The 16,714-nt window shown below is 43.4% G+C and overlaps 1 protein-coding gene and 1 non-coding gene across 2 annotated transcripts in view; one reads left to right on the forward strand and one right to left on the reverse strand.

The window, feature by feature from the left end:
* The window catches only part of sash1a (SAM and SH3 domain containing 1a), a 148,042-nt gene that overhangs the window by 48,132 nt on the left and 83,196 nt on the right, over positions 1 to 16,714 (reverse strand).
* trnal-uaa (transfer RNA leucine (anticodon UAA)) lies at positions 16,412 to 16,494 on the forward strand. The gene has a single exon. It is a non-coding gene; the product is annotated as a tRNA-Leu (tRNA).

Genomic DNA, 16,714 nt, shown 5'->3' on the forward strand with positions numbered 1-16,714 from the left:
GGGACGAATTTATAACAGACAAGTATAATAATCTGATTTTTGAGGCAGGATTGAAGACTGTAAAGGAGATGCTGATCTGTCTGCAAACTGTTCATAAGAAACGTCACTATTCTTACATAGAAGCTCATTTTGAAAATGGAACCAAATTTTAGGGATTGAGAATAATTTGGGATTGTCCAAGATGAATAAAGTGTTGCCCCTCTAGGGGAACAGAAATGAGCACAATGTGTCTTGAAATGACCAAACACATAGCACATGGAGGAAGTGAAAAGATCTTACATTTACAAATAATCCAGTAATCTCCCACTGAGACATTTTATTAAGCTGTATACTGTAAATGTTCTGAATCACAGTATGTCACAGAGTGTAATCTCAGTGAACGGTAAATTACTCGATAATCAGATAACAGAAAGTAGAAGTAGGAGGAGTTACTGCAGGGAGAGGGACAGGATCAGTAAGTGGAGTCTACACATGTATCTAACTGATACAAGTTGTATACATGTAGTTTCTATAACAGCTAAAGAAACTACAAATTCATATATATATATATATATATATATATATATATATATATAAAAGTCCACCACAGTTTAAGCCCCAGCCACTCAAAAAGTGGTCAGGAGAGAAGACGCATGAAGTGGAGAAGGCACCATGAGTCTGAGGACAAGACGGAGATAGAGATAAAAAAAGAATGCAGAGATGGACCTCACATGATAGTGAGAGTGAAGGTCAGTGACCCCGGGCCTTTAAAATAGCCTCTGAGGGAGTCAGGAACCATGCTGGGCATGGGTGATTAACAACACGGCGGACAGACATCAAGAGCACCACCAACCAAGTCAACTTTGCATGAGGTGAAGTTTGACAGCCACAGTGTGTATTCTGTGGAATAAGCACGTGAACATACGCAGGTACTTTTAAGCTTCTGAACCTAAACCTTAGGTGGAATCGACTGTCCTGAACCCCTATCTCCTATCTCACAGTGAATAATTGGGCTGGAGATTCTCACATCATTAATTCTTCTTTAGTCGATGGGTCAGAGGCCCGACAGTCCCCAGGCCTTTTCTTTGAACCAATCTAGATGTGAGCATTAGTTGTTCTTATTTATCCTTGTGTGTGTGTGTGTGTGTGTGTGCATGTATGTGCTTTTATCCATTAGAAAATGTGTGTGTGTGTGTGAGATGAGGAGGCGGTGAGGCCAGCCCCACTGCGCCTCACACGCCGCTGAATCTTGTGTGGGAGTTATCACACAAGCCCAATTAGCATGACAACTAATTACTGTTTCCTTGATCCACCCCCCCCACCAAAACCCCCCTCCCCTGCCCCAGCAAAGCAAGTCATTAAATTAAATCAACACACTGGTCTTTCCACTGAAAACAATGCTGTCACGGAGTAATAATGAATGCCACGAGCTCGCCGTTTGTGTGCTTTGGGGTATTACTTTCACGGGGTGGTCAACCCTGACGTCCTTTGAAAGCTGGAGAAATGTTAATTTCCAAATATCAACACAGGAATTACCTCTGGGCAGGAGGAAGAGAGGTAAATAAAGAGGAAAACAATCGAGGGGATGTGAGATACACACGGAGAGGCGATACGCATGAGCGGCAGAGAGAACACTGAGAACAACATGAATACACAAAAGGAGGCAAACACCGAGGTGCACATTCAAACTTGGCATTTGCAGCTCGGTACATACAGTACTTTACTTCTTCAGTGTGTAGTATTGTCTATAAAAGACAAAGAGACAGACATTTGTATGATGGGAGGTAACCAGGAAGTGCCTTATTTGTATTTTTTGCCTGCTGAATAGTACACAACATCCTGTGCTGGATGTCTGCTTTGTAACGTCTTACAGTTTCTTAGCACCATATGTTATTTTTTTATTCTAATCTTTCTTGTTAAAGTGCACAAGGCCGCATCAGGGTCAGTGTAAACCCCAGGTAACAACACTTCACAGTAGGACACAGACAAAAGAAGGAAAAGTTGTAGTGCACAAAGAGTACTGTAAAATAAAGAAAAAAAAAACTGTGAAAATAAAGGAGGTTTTCAGGGTCGCACCATGACCTGCTGATACCGCCGTGACGCTCAGACTAAACATAAACTCTCTGCTGTTTAACGCTCACACGCCGCACGCAGAACTTTAACTTTAAGTGAATCTGACGTTTCATCGGTGAGAGTTATGTACGCACTGGCTCGCCTAACATGTGATTGTGTGCTCTCTGACCTAACGGCGTGGGGGCCTGTGTGTGTATCTGTGCTGTCCATGATAAATCATATCATATATCCCACAGACACAGTATTTGTCAGTAGTATCCCATGCCTCCAATAACACCGAGGCATCTTTTGGCCTCTGTCATGAGCTCCGTGAAGGAAAAACAAAGCATATTTCTGCTAAGCCCCGAAGTCCCTGATTCTCCATGCAATTACACCTCCATGGCCATGTGGTAAGTGATTATATTACACAAGTGTGTGTGTGTGTGTGTGTGTGTGTGCGTGCACTGAGATTCTGGGGTGTTTTATTCAGCTGTTGTTTTTGACGTAACATGTGAGCAGTGTCGTGTGAAAGGCCAGATTCGAGTTAACAGGAGTTTTGGTGTTTTAGAGCTCGGCATGTACATTTGCAGACAGGGGTTTGTGAATGAATTATCCGCTTGTTTGTTTGTTTGTGTAAGTTCACAGAGGCAGACAATGGAGACACTTTGGTCTCCCAGTGTGGATGGAGGTCATGCGACTGAACCAACAGCTGTGTGGTGTCAGAGTGGCAGTGCCAGGCTAATGGATAATGTGTGTCATACACTGGACGGGATCAGCTCACTCCATGTATTCTCTGTATTGTTGCAGACATGTTTTATGATATAGGAGAAACCTTTAAGTTGTTCACAATAGATTATTGGACGTGAGTTGTCATGAATTGTCCACGTTTATAGATAATTTGGTGTTAATTTATGTGAAACTAAGACTTGTTCTGGTCTAAAAGGACTGATTCTGTGATGGTTGGTGTGTTTTTTTTCAAATAAGGCCCTACGTTACCTATACTTTTATTTTATTTGGTTTCATGTTTGTTTTCTTAATCCTTATATCTGCATTTCAATATATGTAATACATTAATTAATGAAATGTACCAAGTCCTGTTTTTTCTGCTCATTCCTTGGTGGTGCTTTAACACTGTAGCTGGAAAAGTACTCACAGTGAAGTTGTTTTGGATTCAGTTTTCTGCCACAAAAACACTTTGCACCCTTTCTTATCAGTGGTTTTGTTCCCAGGCTTATACTTAATCAGTTATCCTCACTTTCCTGAACTCCTTCAGATGTTGTCAGCAAAATGGGACCAACTGGTGCCCCCTATTGATGTCAAATACACAGCACAGCACATGCGAGGCACAGAGCACCGTCTTTTCACCCATGCAGGACACGGGAACTGTCCATTAAATCCTCAACTCAGCCGTCATCCCTGCCATATGTGAGCCTCTGAGCGAGATACAGTAAAAATAGGCTTGCCGTGAGGAGTTATTCATGAGCATATGTGCCATGAACACATAACATAATTATCCTTTGCCGTTTCATTCCAAGCTCAGCTTTATGGCGCTCATTTCAGGTTTATAGGGCCCAAACACACTCTCGCATGCACATAAACGTATGCGCTCGCAAACGCAGGCAACGAGGTGGCTTTACTGTACAGCTCCAGCGCTAACGAGACAGTAGCCATGAGACTAAATAAAACCTTTATAGGCTTGTGTCTGCTTTGTTTCCAGAATGAAAGTATGTACCTCACCAGAGCAGATCTATGGATGTGTGCGTTTTTCTTTTTAATCGAGCGACCACCTTGTGTGGAAACTAAGGAATAAACAGAGAAGGACAGAGAGTTGCTTGTGGAGTGCGGTGTGAGAGAGAATCCACTTCTGGCGATGTCACATTATCCCGAGCGCACAAACATAAACAGACACGGATATACAGCGCACACTCAGCAGCCGTGCACTCACTGACACAGACGTATGAGCTCAGGGTCAGGGCAAAAAAAACAGCGAAACAAATAAGAAAATAATGTTTTCACGGTAAATACAATCCCTATAGAGAGCTTCTGCATCACCATCCTTTACAGCTTCCCTTCCCCAGGACATTAATATCAGATTACAAGTAGCAAACGCTCCAGGCTTGGCAGAGACCAGGTTATGTATTAGATGTTATAATAAATTATTCCTTGGCCTGCCAGAGGCTTCTTTGTGGTGCGGCCTCCTATAATTACTGTGCATACTCACACAGCCGTCGTATATTTCACACACAAGCCGCAAAACATGATCTGTCACACACACTTAGTCGCAACAGTGGGTGAACGTCAAAAAAAACCCCGACGCACAGAGATTCTCAACACTAACACATTAGCTCGTGTGTGTGTGTGTGTTAGTGTGTATGTGTGTGTGTGTGTGTGTGTGTGTGTTATTGGAACAAACACCAGTCTGTTGTTGGAGATACTGAAGCATGCAAGTCACAAGAGGTGAATCTTTTCAGTGTAAACCTAAATCTATTCATTGAAATGAAGACACTCGGAGCACAACCATCCACCAAAAACCTAAGCTGCATCTAATCGAAGAGATAATTAATGACATAAATGTACAATCATTTGAATTTAAAACAAATTTTGTTCAAAGGCCACAAAGTTCAGTGCAGGCAGAAGCTTAAAAGCAACGTAATTAGTTCTAAAACTCCAGTATTGATTCCCGTCTTCTACTCCGGTACCGCAGAATAAATTGTTGACTCGCTCTGCACAACTGGCTCCACACTCCGGATTTGACTGTGGTCTGACAGCATGTACTGTACAGTATGTGGCTTTGGCAGAACACACACGAGGCCTCCCTGCTGACATCATTAACCAGTTTGGACCAAAGTTTAACCTCGACTACAGCACATCCGGGCTCCTGTGACATTTAAAAAGCTAAACGGCTTCTCCCATATCAACTGTTTGTCCGTGTGTGTCCGACACCACGACGGAGGGAGAAATAGTTTGCAGCGTGTGCATGCAGTATGTCACTGAAAGGTCCGCGTCTCCAGAGATGACGTAAGAGCTCATTCTAAATTCGGTGTGATGATTGCTGGAGATGAAGTGGAAGTTTATGTGTGTGTGTGTGTGTGTTTGGGGCACAAATTCAATCTGTCTCTGTGTGTCTGGCTGTCGACATTGAATCTCAACCACACAGCACAAGAGCGAAGTGCAAGCTCAGCTCAACCACTGTAGCCCTCCACTTTCACAGGAATTTCCCCACATTTCAGCCCCGAGGATCCTGCTTACACTGGTAAAATATGAATCCAGTGGCAGCATGGAGCCACAGAAACACAAAACAAGACCATGTATACTTTCCTAATTACTTACACAGGTTCACATGGCAAGTACCAAGGCGAGAGTCATGAAAAATGGATGCTCATATGAGGAGATGGGACAAGAGACATTTCCATGAGTGAAATCTTCCTCTTCCTAAATCTTCTGTGGTCAGTTAAAGCATTTAGGTCTGTGAATTAAAAAAAAAAAAATAGTAAAGAAATATACTGGGGGGAAAAAAAGGGTTAAAGTTGATTACTCTGTGCTACTCTCCATTACCCGGATCACACACAACAACCACAAATAACAAACAACCCTACATGCATGCTGGTAGACGAAACAAAGCAAGTTGGTAGTTATGAGTCGCTGTGTTTATTGACTGTCCTTCAAGTCAGGGTTGGAGGCCGGCCAATGCACAAATAATAAACTTACTTTGGTGCCCAATCATCCTCCTGGAAGAGCGGAGCCTCCTTTTGAACCAAGATGACTCAGCAGGACCAGAGGCAGTGTGGAGGTTAACGGGTCTACTGAGATCAAATGTGGGTCGAGTAAAAAAAAGTTGAGTTGGGGATATAGATGTGTCTGCCTGAGGTAAAAAAAACAGCCCTAAATAGTGGATGCTTGTCCAAATAGACCGACTGTGGCTGAGGGCCTATTCGGTAAAAAAAAAAGAAGAAAAAAAGCCTTAGCCCTTGTTCAGATCTGGTGTTAACATCTTTGACGTGTCTCCTGTGACCACATAAGATCAGAGCTTCCCCCACCTGTATTTAAATACACACTGAAGGCATGAGTCTGTGTGGGGTTTTCAGTTTTAGTAGAGAAAGGAAAAAGACTTAGGGGAAGATGAGTGAATCAGAGCTCTACTCACTCTGTTGCAACATGATATAAGATCTTAATGCATAGGAGAAGAGAAATCATGTGTTGATCAGTGTTAATACTGCGGTGGTCGCTGCAAATGCAGTAAATCAAAGCAGATAAAACACTGCACAACTGCAGCAGCTCAGGGGAGATCAGCTGAGGGTAGTTTCTAATGAACTGAGGCATGTCCCTCCATATGTGTTTTTGTGTGATCTGACCCGAGGATAGTGTTGCCCTCTGGATCGGATCACTCAGAACGGATGTTAATTTGTACTTTCTAGTATTACACATTAGCATTAAAACAGTAAAAACCATAACTAGACTAAGCTGAAGAAGTTGTCTTCATGTTTTTATCAAACCCTTTGGTGATCAATTATCAAACCTCGTATTATACACTAACGGGCTACTGTTTGAGGACAACTCGAGGCGGCGATCAATCATTGCAGGCAGAAACACGGTGAACAAAAAACCGAGAGAAAATGATCAGACAGAGCCGAGATGGTCAGAGGGATGAGGTCAAACACACTCACAGGAGACCTGTGTTGGTACAGGCGCTTTAGCGCTGCAGGGTTTGGTGCTGAGCCCATGCTGGCTGAAAAGATATTTTGTGATGAAGAGTTGGCAGATAGCCCAGAATCCATGTACGGTTTACCTCCATCCTTGTCTCTGAATACCAGTCTGCATCTTTTACATTATCGCTCCATCGACACCAGCAGCAGACAGGACAACAATGCTCATATCCACACTAGCTGCCATTCCCCCAAAAAAATATGCTTTATGCTGACAACGAGCTAAGATAGTGATTGAACCGGGCATGCAGCAGATCTGCTTTGGACCCACGCACGACAGAAATAACACAGTTTCAATTACTTTTCCTCTCCACCTCCTTTTTCTTTACATCTTTAATCCACAGAGTCCAAGTCTGGGATATATTGAGGGAAAGCTGCAAGATGATCTGGTCATGATGATCTCAGTGCAGAAGGAAAAAAGCACAGATGGGAGATATGAGCATAACTATTTTAAGCTCTCTGTATCATATCTAAAGAAGGATTTAACACCAAATTTTGAGCTTAAGTTAAGGTATTTTATTTGAAACCTGAAGCCATCCACCAACAACATGTCTTAGTCAGTGTGCAGTGCGATGTAGCTGATTATCAAACGCATCCAACGCCATCATTCAAGCCTCAAATGATGCAAAGACATTTAGAGAGAACAGCCAACTCATAAAAATGATTTAAGCTCATAGCCATAACTACCAGGCTGCTTTCCCAAAAACCCCCTGATCCTCTCAGACAACCGCCCTGCAGTTACAGAAAACACCTGGCACGTTCTGTCATGACAGTGTTCCTGACACGCATATCAATTACGGCTGAAGCGTTTACTCACCGTACATACACTGACGTGCAACAAGCTGTATACAGAGGATAAAAGAAGGGCAGAGCTGAGGCACACCGGTGCATCTTCACTTTGCACTGACTGGGATAAAGTCGGCCCAGCACAGACACCGTCCAGTTCCAGGGTTTAGCTCAGTCATAACCTCAACCAGACGTCTGATGCAGTCTGTTTATGTGCATAAATGACTGGCATCAGACAGCGGGGACATGTGGTGCAAACATGTTTTCAGCTGCGGCCTGGGTTATTGGTGCAGTGCTCTGGCAAAAGTGTGAGGAAGATGTCAGTAATGCATTGGAAGAAAAGTTAAAAGTTAATGACGAGTAACAAAGAATAACTGACAGAGGAAGGGGCAGAAAAGTCAGATGGAGGGGGATAACAAGAGGATATTTGATTGCGTCCTAGGGGTAAGACACGGCAGGACATGTCATCAACAGTTCACATCTGGAGCAATAGCTCCCCCTGGGGCAAATCAGTGAAATCATGAGACCACGCTACAACTCACTCACCGACCAAGCACCAAGTTTTTATACATTCTGAAATGTGTGTCATGTTCTGGCCTCTAAATGTACACACATAAAGTTGCAAATATGATAATTTGACTATATTCTGGGTTTTAAGGGCTGTATTACAGAGTGAATTAAACTTCCACATCTTAGAAACCACACTCAGAACATATAGCCAGTTTTCACTTCAGCACTTTTATGTGTTTACCAACCTTTACTTTAACAGCAGCCATTACACACACAGACCTCTGGGTGAGATGTTAATGGCCCACAAATCCAGAGAAGAAAAATTTAAATAATTCACTTGGCTCTTGATCCTTTGACACACCCTCATAAGAGTTCACACCAGCAGGTTCGTGCACACATGGTCTCTCGCCGATGCACACATGCACTGTTCCGTCTGTGACAAGAACACAGTACACACATTCTTGATACGTGTCCATGAATGCGGTCGGTGCCTCTATGATTATTTTTCCCTCCATGGACGGTAGCACAGCTGTCCAAGGAAGAGGCAACCATTCATTTATGGATGGACTGTTGCTCGAATCGGAGGCGAGGAGTGGACGGCACTCGGCCAACCTGGACAGAGGCCACCACACGGGGGAGGGGAAAAGGGGTGAGCATGATTGTCCTGCCATGTGCTGTGGCTATTGTGTTTAAAAAAAATAAATAAAATGAAGCTGTAATGGGTTTAAATATTAGCAAAAACACACGGATGCCAACAAGAGACCGTAACACGAACACAGATGCCAATGTTGCCCACTGAAAAAAAAGCCACAGGAGATTATGCGCCAGAAGCCAAAACCCTTAAACCAAGAGTGATGAGAATAACAACTGGCTTTACTTACAGGAAATAGTATAACTGCACCCTATTTAAATTACAGCATACAAAACTGACCATCTCCTGTTGTTTAATAACAGAGGGGACCAACGTGCGGTTACACGTATATTAAGTGAATGTAAGTGAACATATGTTACACATGCAAGTTATCATTTTTTGCAATTGGCTTAGAACTTTGTCTCCTTCCAGGTATTTGTTCATGGTGTGTGTTTACATGTGTGTGTATGTGTTTTACTCTGTATTTGTGAGATTTGTTTCCTTCTAAATCTTATTATCTAAGCTCATTATAGTCTTAGTGTATGAGGGGGACTGGCAAAGTGGAAAGGGAGGTAAAAAATAAAAACAACTAGTTTACTAAAAGTAAAAGGACAATGCAACGCTATAAATTGAATGTATGCATTATGCATAGTTAATTAAAAAAGGTATTTACGTATTAATAAACATGCATATTTAAGAGTAAATACATACATATATAAAGAGAATAATAAGCAATATTTCCAGTCTCTTGTTTCATTGTGTCATATGATACGTGACGATTGATGATTATGATTGTTGACGCCTGTGGAGGATCAGGAGGTGGAGTATCATGGGGGTCAGGGCAGCTTCACTTGTTAGCATAGATACAGTGTGTGTGTGTGTGTGTGTGTGTGTGTGTGCGTGTGTGTGTGTGTGTGAGAGAAAGTCCTGACAGCGAAACGCTGGATGAAGCCGACATGACTCCTGTGGGACTTTCCTTTTGCTGAGGTCATCCCCCCTCACACTCCCAACACTCGTACATCACTCCTGACATCACCGGAGTTGCTTTGCCAAGCCACTGCCACAGGCAACATAAGCAGGAAAAGAGTATGTGCTTGCCTCATGTTAACTTTATTAGTGTATATGGAGGGATGTGGTCTATGCCACGATGCCAACGTGGATTAAACAGTAATTAATATTCCATATTATCTATGTACCATAATGCTCTGTGTGCACTTTTTTTATTATGGTGGTAAAAGAAAAAAAAACTAAGTAAAATGAAAATGTGGGCTGGTAATGAATGAGCTAAACTTACAAAGTGCTTGTCACTGTGTTTGATGTGTGTCTGCATGTTGATGTGTGTGTGTGTGTGCCTGCAGCTTTTCCTGTCCCCCCCGCTGTGACAGCCAATGCCTGGTATCCTGGTAAGTGGAGCGGCAGTGCCAGCAGCAATCAGAGCTCTTTGTACACACACACACACACAAATACACACACACACACACACACACACACAGTTGAGGTACAATCAGGAAATGTTTTTCCTTTTTTTGCCAATAATAACTGAAAACCTCGGTTTAAACTTTTCTAAATCTGACCTCTGACTTCTTTCAAAATAGACCTAATAGGCTTTTATAGAGACAGCTATTATTATAACAGGAGAGCCACTTAGAATGACTCTACAGAGCATGAATGGGAGTCGTGATATTTTCTGTCACAAAATAAGAATATTCTGTATGTGCAGGCATCTGAAAACTAATGGACCAATGGATTACTGTTATTATATATTATTATTATGACTATCATTTCCAGGTTTCTCTTTCATTTCTGTAATTAAATGTATTGCATCTTATTTAAAATACATACCAGAATCCTTTATATAAACAAAAATGACAATACAAAATTATGCCTATAATGCTAATGTCTTATTACAGAATGCATCTAAGTCAGTGAAACTGAAATTAATAATATTACTGTAAACATGCCACTAAACTATAACAACATTCTGATTCGATATGAGACATAAAAAGCCACATCATCTACCTATGGTGTAATATGTTACATCGGCCCTGACCAGACCCAGCGTCTCGAGTGCTGTAATCTGTCTTGCGGGGTGTGAAGTGACTTTGACAGCGTGCATGTGCCAAAGATAAGAGCAGAAATAGAGGTGTAGGTTAGCGGGTCGTGGACAAGCAGCGACACCGGGGACAGATAAGATTCAAGCGCTCTTTCAAGAAAAGAAAGATGGTGTGTGTGCTACCCATGGGGTGCTAATGAGGCAGAACCTCGTTTCTGAGGAAGTGGTTAAATAAAGTCTTAAATTGTGGTTAGGTTAGGGTAAGGGTAAGGCATTAACTGGTTAAGGTTATAGCTGATGCTTTGTTGAGGTTGTCTGAAAGAATGGAAGTTAATGCAGAGCAAGCCTGTGTATGTATGTGTGTGAGACATGCACATGTTGACATATACATAAAACAAATGCTGATTAGAAAACAAAAAGTCTGGATTGTGGCCACGTAGCACACATGTCTAGGGCTAAATGTCATGAAAATTAATTTATATCATCCTCTGTTCTCTCAGGTTTCCTGTTTGCTTTCATCTATCTTCCGTAGCTTTGTGCCGCTGGCTGCTTTGTTTCAAAGCCCGGAATTATTCAAATTCGTTCCATCAAGTCCCAATGCAGCGGTTTCTGTGTCATCAGTTGTGGTCTTTGTCCTGCTCCGGCTCCGTCAGACGGTCCATTTGTCATTGTTGGACAGTGTATTGACATCACTGCTGAGTAAATGCTATTACTGTGACCAAAACAAACCCCAGCTTTGTAACCCAGCTCAACACACTTCACTCTTCCTCAATCCGATTTGCTTGCTCGAGCACACTTGCTGTATAATAAAGCGCCTCTTGTGCCAAATGGCAAAACCTCACCAAGTGACATACAGCGCTGATGCAATGTCAGACATGCTCACATGGCTGATGTCACGATCTCTGACACAGTTTTCTAATACAAAATCACAGTTTTCAACATTTAACTAGCGCGTTGTTTGCGGAAAGCCACACAAAAGTTGGAACTAATTATGTGCAAGACTTTTACAGAAGTAATAACAGCACAATTAACACGTCAAGTTACAAAGAACGGCGACTCAACAGTGACCTCAGGCACACTCGCGCCACCTGCACTGTCACATCATCGCTGCTCGCCTATAAATCACACAGATGATGCTTAGGTCGTAACAGTCAGAAAATAAATAAATAGGAATTAACTATAAAGTCAAAATACAGACAGAACCCGGACAGCTGCACTGACAGAGGGACTCCAATGGATTTCATTATGCACATATGGCAGAAACTGCACAGTCAAACAATTCCTGGGAGGCTGCGGAGGGAATGAAGCCTGGTGTTTTATCACGGTCCCAATCGCTGCCATCCCTCTAACGCCGCAGCAGATCGTGTGTGCCGAACAAGAACCACAGCAACAGATGTGAAGGAGACTTTCACCCTTTTTAAAAAAAAAAAAAAATGCACACATGCATGCACGCTGATTACTTAACGCTAATGACGTCAACGTACACCTGTTGTCATGGCACTCGGACTGACCCGCCCTGGTTCAGAAAAACAGATAAACTCTGGTGGAGCATAAGAACAGCAGCTGTTATAGAGCGAAATGAAAGTAAGTCAAATCCAGAGTTGTTTGATTTTCTGTGTAAATGTGTGAATGTTCACAGCTGTTTTTATGGCGTGAACGTCAGGGGGATCTCATCAGAGTCCAGCTTTTGAAAGAAAAACACGGACTGATCGGCTGAAAGGCAGGAGAGTGAAGAGACAGTTCATGGTTCCTAATTTGACAGCGAAGCCTTTATGCAAAAAAAACAACAACAACAACATCCTGTTGAAATTTTGAAGCCTTCCAGAGAAGCATCAATGTTATTCTCCTCTCTGAGCTAAATACTACAGGAGCACAAGATTCTGTCCCAGGGGCTTAATCACTACTTCAATAATCAGTGTGTGTGTGTGTGTGACATGAGCACACTTCTGTATTTGTGCATCTATAGACACATACAGTATGGCGTGTGGATTTAAATACAGTATTGTGTAAAAGTCTTATAGAACATGCTGTTCTGGCAATGCAATAATGACCATATAATTCAACCTCCTCAATCTCTTTTAAATATAAAATGATGTATGAAGTATACAAGTATACCAGACTTCTGCCAAGTATTTAGGAGCCTGAATGACAACCTGGAGTGGAAAGTCATTGGTAACACCTGCGTCCTACTATTCCATGACATACATGTGTACGTGTTTAACTCGCTGGAAACTTTCAGTCACATCATGTCAGAAAAATTTTCAAAATGCCAAAGATTACAGAATTTGACTGAATCCAAATCAATCACCATCGTGCACGAGCAAGGCCAACAACAAAGCTGGAGGTTGTGTGTTTCCTCCCATACATCAGACGCTCACAAAGACATCATGACATACTCTCTTCCTGCACAGAGGGAAGTTCACCAGGGGGAACTCTGGCCCCGGGCAAGCTCCCATTTCAATCCCCTTCTTCCCTGCGTCCACACCCCCCTTTCCTCCCTCCATCCGCTCCCTTGCTCCTTGTCAGCTGGTGGAGGGGGATCCAGATGTGAGGGGAGAGACTTGGACAGGAAAGGGGGCAGGAGAAAGAGACGGCGAGGGAGATAGAAATCCACATCCCCCTGTTGACAGACCTCATTGTCCAAGACCTTTTGGACAAGCCTTTACACAACATGCACACAAACAATTATGTGCAACTAACAATGGAGTCCCTGCAGACAACTCGGCCCAGTTGTGTTACATGTGCACCGCTGTGTGTGTGTGTGTGTGTGTGTGTGTGTGCATCTGGCGACAAAGAAAATCAATGAACAACATCTTGCATGAGATTTGGTGTTGATATTCAGCTGGCTTATTTACTGGGGGTCTTGGCCAGGCGTGGGCTATTGTTCTTGTTCAGCAGGCAGAGATGAGGAAATCAATGAGGACCTGTGAGTCTGGTGACAGACAGACAGACAGGCAGACAGGCAGGCAGGCAGGCAGGCAGTAGTGTATGCCAGCTTCACTCTTTCTCCCTCTCCTCTTTCATTTCCCTCTGTTTCAGCTAAATTCTCACGTTGTTGAGCAAACGGGAGTAAATCATTCAATCTGAACGAGGCACACGTGTGCGCGCTGAAGACCGATATGTAATCGCGAGGATTTACTCCAGAACACGACGGCAACACATGTACGCCACACACACACCTACACAGCGCGGAGCCATGTGTATTAACTTAATAGAGTGAGTCAGCGAAAAAAAAAAAGGGAGACGAGCTACGGAGGCTCTCATTACTGAAGCGCTCGCCTGCCAAGTCGCACAAAAGTTTCCCAATGTTTTCGTCCGCTTCCGCTGCCAACTTCACCGTCATGTTCAAAGATCTCCCGCCGTCCATATCACCCCCACAGCATTGACCCAACTCTCCAAAAATGTATGTCACAGCAAAACAAATGAATGACACAATTTTGTCCTGAAAGAACCCCCCCCCCAAAAAAACCCCAAATGTACACACACACACACACACACAGTACTCACCGTGAGACAGACAAAGCCTTCTCCAGTCAATCTTCCTGCAGAGCTAACACAGACTGAGTCTTTGAGAATGGGAGCAACAAGTAGTGTACAGTGAAGAACAATGCATGTCTGCCAGAGCGCAGCAAACGCGTAAGCAGAGCGGAGACACAGAGAGGTCCAGTCATCAGGCTGCTGCTCATGGGACAGGGAGAGGAGGGGAAGGGTTAGGAGGGAGGGTTAGCTATAGGATAGTCTACAGTCACTTGGATGTGTAAGGAGGAGGGATCACTCCACGTTTCACTCCCCCCCCCCACGTCCCAAAAAAAAAATGTTTCAACAAGTATCGTCTTTCTTAACTATTTCAAAATTGAGTCAGTCTGGCCTTCCTCTCTCCCCCTCCCTCTGCAATCACGCTCCTTGTCTCTTTTGTTCTCGCTGTCCTTCCCACAAGCACCGGCACACAGCTGTAGCGCCTCTTTGTCGCGTCTCTTTTATTCACTCCTGAATAGGGTGGCGCTTTTCATCTGAGAGGTGTCTTCCGGGGAGAGTCTCCACCTAGACACACCTAAGCCGTGCACGACGCACACACACACACGTGCCACACACATGTTTCCTCGCACATGAGCACATACTAAGTGACCCAGCTGGAGGGAAGGAAAATCTTTTATTGACTCAATTGTTTTTGAGCTGTCATAGAAACAGTGAAGTAAATTACAGGGCTACTCAGGCTTTGAATCCCTGACTCTCCCTCCCTCCCTCTGATGTCACTGGGTTTTTTTTTTTTTTTAATGCCTTTTCACTCAAAGGCCCTAATTCACAAATGGCCCAGATACCACATTGTATTGGGAGAAGGAAGAAAAGCAGAGAGAGAGTCAGAGAGTCAGAGAAAAGAGTAACCTGATACGGCTAAAAGCAACAATTATTTGAATGAGTCACTCAGCAGTGAGGTTTGGGTTTTTTCCAGTGTTAATTCAGGAGATGGATAGAGCAACCGGTGGGTGGGGGGTGGTTTAGTGGGGTGTCATCCCATTTTGGAATACTGCACCTTTCGTGCTCACCCCAAGGTCGTGTGAGAGGAGGAAGGAGACATTTTTTAAGGGAGGACAGACATGGGCTTGGAGTGCAACCAGAGCGACTTCATCTCCTCATCCTAAATCCATCCTGCAGGACACGGTTCACCGAGCTGGACATGCTGAGAGAAGCAAACCAACACTCTTCCAGAAATGGGGGGGGGGGGGTGATCTGATACTGACAAACTGGTAAATAGGGAACATATTTTTCGACATACACAGAACACAGAAACCCAAGCAATGGAAAGTCAAATACTATCGAGCCACAACTGGAGCGGATGTGCACATCCTTAAAAAAGAAAACAAAAATAATAACTACAAGTCAAGGCTGCGAGGATACCATGCATGAAACCACGAGAGCACCAACTGGTCAGCTTGTGTTTTCATCTGTGTTTCCAGTGTGGGAGATTGTTTGCAGACAAGACAGAAAGAAGCAAGCGGAAGAAAAACTCTGAAATGTCCTTCTTTTTCCAGCATATTTTGTGAGCTATAGCAGCAATCTGCTGCCCACATACGCATACTAACTTTATTAGTTAGTCAGAACCAAAGCCCTAAAACATGAATGTATTGAAAACCAACAATGCCATTGCCAGTACGCGCCTTCTTTTCTCTGTTGCACAAAATATACAGAATGCCAGCAAACGAGCAGCACTGTGCAAATGGAAACTATTCGGTTCATGAATCGAGTGATCGTCCAGTGATACCATACTCCAGTCATTCTGTATATCGTTTGCATAAACTGACATTACAGCCGACCTGCATCCTGTTTGGAAGGGCCTTCACAACATTTAGAGAAGAAAGCATGGAGCGGAGGTTCTTGTAAACACGCGCCAAAGAAATGACAAAAAAAAAGGTTCTGAACGAGACCGTTGGGGATGTGCAGTGTGGCCAAACTATGTAAACAGGGAGAATGCAAGTGTGTTTACGCGTACAGATGAGGGAACGCAAGGAAAATGCAGTCAGATGCAAATTCAGATTCTTTGCTGAAGTGGACGGACGGCACATTGTGCCTGTGTGTGAAGACAAACTTTACTGTGAGTCAGTGGTGATTTCAGATTCTTCAGCTTCTCGCCACAGTTGATCATCTGATTTCAGGTTACTTCAACCAACGAAGAATCAGACTGGATCAAATTCATGTACCACCAGGATGGCCGAGTGGTTAAGGCGTTGGACTTAAGATCCAATGGACGTATGTCCTCGTGGGTTCGAACCCCACTCCTGGTAGATTGTGTGAGGTGCAAGACAGTTGCTCCTTGTAGCTTTGAATGTTTCAGAATTACAATTCAACCCAGGTACATACAAAAAAAAATACGTACTCATATAAAAAATGTAACATAACCATCTATGTGGCTTGCAGAAACATGAAAGAGTCCATACATGGTAGCGTATGGTATATTAATGCTGCACTGGTTTAGTCTGTGTGAGAGTAAGACAGCATACAGAT

The sequence above is a fragment of the Solea solea genome, chromosome 17 (genome assembly GCF_958295425.1).
Source record: "Solea solea chromosome 17, fSolSol10.1, whole genome shotgun sequence".
In the NCBI taxonomy this organism is placed as follows: Eukaryota; Metazoa; Chordata; class Actinopteri; order Pleuronectiformes; family Soleidae; genus Solea; species Solea solea.